Source organism: Nanorana parkeri, unplaced genomic scaffold (genome assembly GCF_000935625.1).
Source record: "Nanorana parkeri isolate BGI_ZX_2015 unplaced genomic scaffold, ASM93562v1 scaffold70, whole genome shotgun sequence".
In the NCBI taxonomy this organism is placed as follows: Eukaryota; Metazoa; Chordata; class Amphibia; order Anura; family Dicroglossidae; genus Nanorana; species Nanorana parkeri.
This window is the reverse complement of record NW_017306338.1, coordinates 1,586,966-1,592,955: the sequence shown is the minus strand read 5'-3', so window position 1 is coordinate 1,592,955 and position 5,990 is coordinate 1,586,966.

Genomic DNA, 5,990 nt, shown 5'->3' with positions numbered 1-5,990 from the left:
ATACCCCAGTCCAAAGACATATCTAAGCCCTCCCCCTGCCTGTCCAAAGTAGAGTGCACACATGCAGTAGCATAAGAGTAAAAGAAGTAGGTATGGAAGCTTGTGTGATACACAAACTAGAATTAATTATATATCTGCCTCCTCTTATTTAGGGTGTCGCGACCCACTTTTGGGTCGCGACCCACGAGTTGAGAACCACTGCTTTAAAACATTACATTATACAAGTGTCTCTTGTAGGAAGTTTTTTAGAGGTTGTCCATAAATCATGTCACATTTCGAGGTGTGTCTGAAAGATGTGGGATGGGGTGTTGAGACTGTTCCTAAGATGTGAGACAAGGAGGATGGTTAAATTATCATGATAACACTGCAAATTTATTTAGTATGCATTAAGGTAAATAATGCCTAGTCCTTGGTACTACTTTAATGGATGTAACATTAGTAAGTAGGTCAGACAGGGAGTCTGGGACTTCCGTGTCCTCCCAGTACATGTAATTATGTCGCAGCTTGCTTGTGAACTACAGGGAACGCAGACATAGTGACCACCGGTCTTACAAAATTAAAATAAATGGGAATGAGCCCTTATGCAGGATTTAACTTGGCATTTCTCTGTGGGTGGATGACTGCATTTAAAGACATATTTACACTGATCAGCCATAACATTATGACCACTGAGTGTATTAGAGTGTATTACTCTATTAGGCAAATCAGGCGGTCGCCTAAGGCCTCGCCCTCACGGGGGCCTCGCAACTGCCTAGCTCGCCTGTGGCGGAACCCATCGCCATAGCAACCCAGGTGGCCGCTATGGGGCACAGGGGAACAAAGGGGTCCCCCTGATGCCGTGCGGGCCGCCTGGGTTGCTTTGGCGGGGGGAGCGGAAAAATGCGGTGGTGGACTGGGGGGGGACTTTAAACGGCCGCCACACTCCGCGCGTCAATACTGACCACCGACACTCCGCGCGCCACTACTGACCTCCGCACTTAAGGAGTTGTGAGTTCCTGGATGTTGGGATTAAAGGTTAGTCTTAAAATATGCAATTGATACAGTTAATTTTTTATTATCGGTTGCATTTTTTTTCATTATGAGTGTAAGTGGGGGCCTCACGTTTGAGTTTCGCCTAAAGCCTCACAAAGTCTAGAGCCGCCTCTGAGAGGCGAAGTGAATAACATTGACTATCTTATTACAATGGCACCTGGAAGTTGGTGGGATATATTCGGCAGCAATGTGAACATTTTGTCCCTGAATTTGATGTGTTGGATGCAGAAAAAATGGGCAAACGTAAGGATTTGAGTAACTTTGACAAGGGCCAGAATGTGATGGCTAGACGACTGGGTCAGAGCAACTCCAAAACTACAACTCTTGTGGGATGTTCCTGGTCTGCCGAAGTCAGGACCTAGAGACTTGGCCTCCAAATTCTCCAGATCTCGACCCAATCAAGCATCTGTGGGATGTGCTGGAAAAACAAGTCGGATCCATGGAGGCCTCATTTTGTAACTTATAGGACTTAAAGGATCTGTCACTGACGGCTTGGTGCCAGATACCACAGTATACCTTCCGAGGTCTGGTAGGGTCCATGCCTCAATGGGTCAGGGCTGTTTTAGTGGCAAAAGGGGGACCTACTCAATTTTAGGCGAGTTGTTAAAATGTTATGACTGATCGGTGCATATTAAATAAAGATATAAGAACTAAGCTATTCAAATATGTGATAAAATTCCTGCCCAGAGTTCAGCTTGAAAATGACCCAAACCATCTAACTGCAGCACTAGCTTTTCAAATTTCACTTACATGTGCAATAAAGATGTGTTGAAAATGTACAGGTGGTGAACGTTTTCTGATCTGGAAACCTAGCATTGATATTGGTAAAAGTGATCTCAGCTTGTCATTTTTCTTTACACCCTTCAAGATAAGAAGGAATCCCTGCAGCACTGCAGATTTGTCTTTTACACACCGCCATGTGTGCTCTCATGAAGATGAGGCTTTCGATGACCAAATCTCATGTGTTTGTAATCGAGCAGTGTGACCTAGGATGCCTTTCACACAAATTACCCCATGAAACAATTGGGAAAAACATGCAGCATTTCTCTGGGGAAACATACAAGTACAATAAAATAAAATTCATTCTAAACCTTTGTTTTAAAAATCCTTTTCCATATGAAAATTCATGATCCACTGCTGTGATGTGGTATATGTATGCAGTTATATTTTTTTCTGTGCGTGAACATTCTACTAACTATTGCTGAGTTTCAGTGAATTATTAGTATAATGTAATATACAGTAACATTGAAAGATTACAGTAATGACATTTTATGAAGCAGTCCAAGAATTGCAAGGATATAACTGGGACATGATGTTTAAAACAGCTTTAAAGGAAACCTGCACTGAATAAAATATATAGGCTGCTAATGCTGACCCTTGCTAGCTGCCTGGCTTTCACATGGCATCATGAGGTTCAAATGGCTCGATAGGACTTCACTTGCTGTGTGTTCCAGGTTAGTGATTCAAAGTTAATGTTAAAAGCTGATTCTCAGCGATTAACAGCCCTCCAAAGCAGCAAATAACTCGTCACGTACAGTGTACGTGACAAGTCATTTGGTCCCTTTGTGGCTGGACGTACAGAGAAAGCCAGACAACTAGCATTTTTAATAGTAAGTGCTTGTTTTGGTGTAGGGGTTGGAATAAAGAATATTCCACTATCATGACATGGTACTGACTGCTACACTCTATACGACATATAGTACATGACATACTTTATTGTACTCTATAAGCTGTGCTGTCCATTACACACTCCTGACCACTTAATGTTACACACCCCTGTGTTTTTTTTTTTCTCTCAACAGTTGCTGGGCACAACTGCAGTAGGTTTTTAACTGTTTTAAAGCCCTATTCACCCTTTAGTGGAAGTCAGCTAAATACATTCCAGGTGCATTCAAACTTAGTTTGTTTTTTTCAGAGGTAGAAAATAAAGAAAAGTAGAAAATGTCCCCTGTCAGCAACTGCAGTGTAGCAACCTTGCTCACGCTTCCAGCTGATTGTAGAGCTACAGCTTTGACTTAACAGAGGGCATGTTCGACCTTTGTAAAGAGAACACTGTACCACTACAGAGAGCAAGGGTCCTACTCTGCAGCTGCTGGCAGATGCCATTTTTTTCTATTTAGGCTGTGGCTTATTTTTAAAGATAACAAATTGAAAGTCTGTTCACAAATTTTCTTTTGATGCACCTGTAATGTATTAAGCCAGTTTAAACTAAAAGTTCAATTGACTTTTTTTAAGGTATAAAGTGTTAGCTCATTGACTATATTCTAATTTATTTTTTAATGATCCTTTAGATATATGTGTGTCTGTAAGACTGTTGCTTTTAGCACAGTAATTAAGTGATATTTTGTGGGTACAAGGACTGCAACATTTGCGCAGTGTATACAGTGAGTTTTACTTAAAGGGCATTGTCCTTTTAGACCACATACAATATTTGGCGCAATGTAGACACACCCATTGTTCACCACTTTTTTCTGTTGCAGGGTGCCCCTTTATCTCAACATATGACGTTGGACGATATGCATTAGCAGTCAACAGAAAAGTCAGCATATGGCATAGTATGGTATATGTAATCCTCATCTTCACACAGTCAGCAGGTTATTTTATTCACTGGACCCCTGAATAAATCCTAGTATATAATTATTTTCAACTTCCAAACAATAATGCCAGTTCCTTTTCTATTGAGAGTTGGGATTTTTTAGGATTTATTAGTTGACATTAGAGCTTTGTTATTGCTATGATAAAATAGTAAATCCTCATTAGGATCAGAAGGATCCATTAATGGCTGCTCCCTGTAGAGATAGCTGTAGTTTATTGTTGGCCTGACTAATGATGATTCCGAAAAAAAATGAATTTCCAAAGCAATCATTTTACCTTGGAAGATCTTGATTTAGTGCCATGTAACACAGACAATGTAGACATGGCATGTTTTTCCAAGCATTACATTTCTGGAAATATTTACTTTTTATTACATTGAACTGTCATATAGTCAAAAACAATTTGCTGAGTTGCTTAAAGAGTTGATTAAAGGAGAACTATGAGGTGAGTGATTTTCACTCAACCTCATAGTTCGAGCCGACGTGTGACAATTAAACTGTCACACGTCGGCTCAATAGATCGGTAAGTGAGAGAACACATACCGTCGCTCGCTCACTTCTCGATCCTGTCCCTGCAGAGAGCCGTGACTGTCACTCATGGCTCCCTGCTGGGATTTCCCCCTCCCCGCTCCGATCCTCCAGCACTGACTGGTGGAACGGACGGGGGAGGGGGTGGGTAGAGCTGGCTCTGTCTCTAGATAGGCAGAGCCAGCTGTCGCTCACGCAGCTGGGTGGATCTCGACAGTAATGTCGGGATCCGTCCCGGCTGCGGTGGTCTCAGTATACCGCAAGCTGTAGCTCGCTATATACTGAGCTTTGGGTCACGAGAGGAAGCTAGTTTGTGTCCTCCCGTGACCCTTAAGAGAACTATGGGGAAAAACACTTACCCCATAGTTCTCCTTTAATGATTCAGGTTTTGCTGCCTCTAGGTCATGTTCCTAAGTAAAAGGAATCTATGGTTTTTGTGTATATATTTTATGTGTTTATAATATTCATGGCTAATATCAAATTTAATAAAAGTAGGAGGAACTCTGGGTTGATTTTCAACTGTTTTAGGCTAATCAAAAACATTGCTAGAAAGCCTGTTGTCTTGGACAGCTGAAGCTCAAATTACACATACAGCTGAATGAGACAAGAGAGTCATCCCTGACCCTGCTCTGTATGACTCAGTACAGCTTTTCATTTACAGAAATAATTGCTAAGGTAAATTAATTTGTTTTAATTTTGTAAAAAACTTTTTTATAAGAGTACAGTCCTACAATTGCAAAAAAAAATATTTGGTACTAAATGTTCACAGAACAAAAAAAAAACCCTGAACATTTTGGTCCTAATGGGGGGTTTGTGGACTTAGGGGTCTATTTACTAAGCTGCCGAGGGCAGCCGAGTGAATGATCGATCTGAAATTAAGTGAGCCGAACACCATTCGGCTATTCACTTCAGGCTGGTACGGCTGATTTCAGCCGTACATCGGCTTGCTTCGCTTGGCTTCGGGTCGGCCGAACATGCTCAGCATGTTCGTTCCTCATCTTCACACAGTCAGCAGGTTATTTTATTCACTGGACCCCTGAATAAATCCTAGTATATAATTATTTTCAACTTCCAAACAATAATGCCAGTTCCTTTTCTATTGAGAGTTGGGATTTTTTAGGATTTATTAGTTGACATTAGAGCTTTGTTATTGCTATGATAAAATAGTAAATCCTCATTAGGATCAGAAGGATCCATTAATGGCTGCTCCCTGTAGAGATAGCTGTAGTTTATTGTTGGCCTGACTAATGATGATTCCGAAAAAAAATGAATTTCCAAAGCAATCATTTTACCTTGGAAGATCTTGATTTAGTGCCATGTAACACAGACAATGTAGACATGGCATGTTTTTCCAAGCATTACATTTCTGGAAATATTTACTTTTTATTACATTGAACTGTCATATAGTCAAAAACAATTTGCTGAGTTGCTTAAAGAGTTGATTAAAGGAGAACTATGAGGTGAGTGATTTTCACTCAACCTCATAGTTCGAGCCGACGTGTGACAATTAAACTGTCACACGTCGGCTCAATAGATCGGTAAGTGAGAGAACACATACCGTCGCTCGCTCACTTCTCGATCCTGTCCCTGCAGAGAGCCGTGACTGTCACTCATGGCTCCCTGCTGGGATTTCCCCCTCCCCGCTCCGATCCTCCAGCACTGACTGGCGGAACGGACGGGGGAGGGGGTGGGTAGAGCTGGCTCTGTCTCTAGATAGGCAGAGCCAGCTGTCGCTCACGCAGCTGGGTGGATCTCGACAGTAATGTCGGGATCCGTCCCGGCTGCGGTGGTCTCAGTATACCGCAAGCTGTAGCTCGCTATATACTGAGCTTTGGG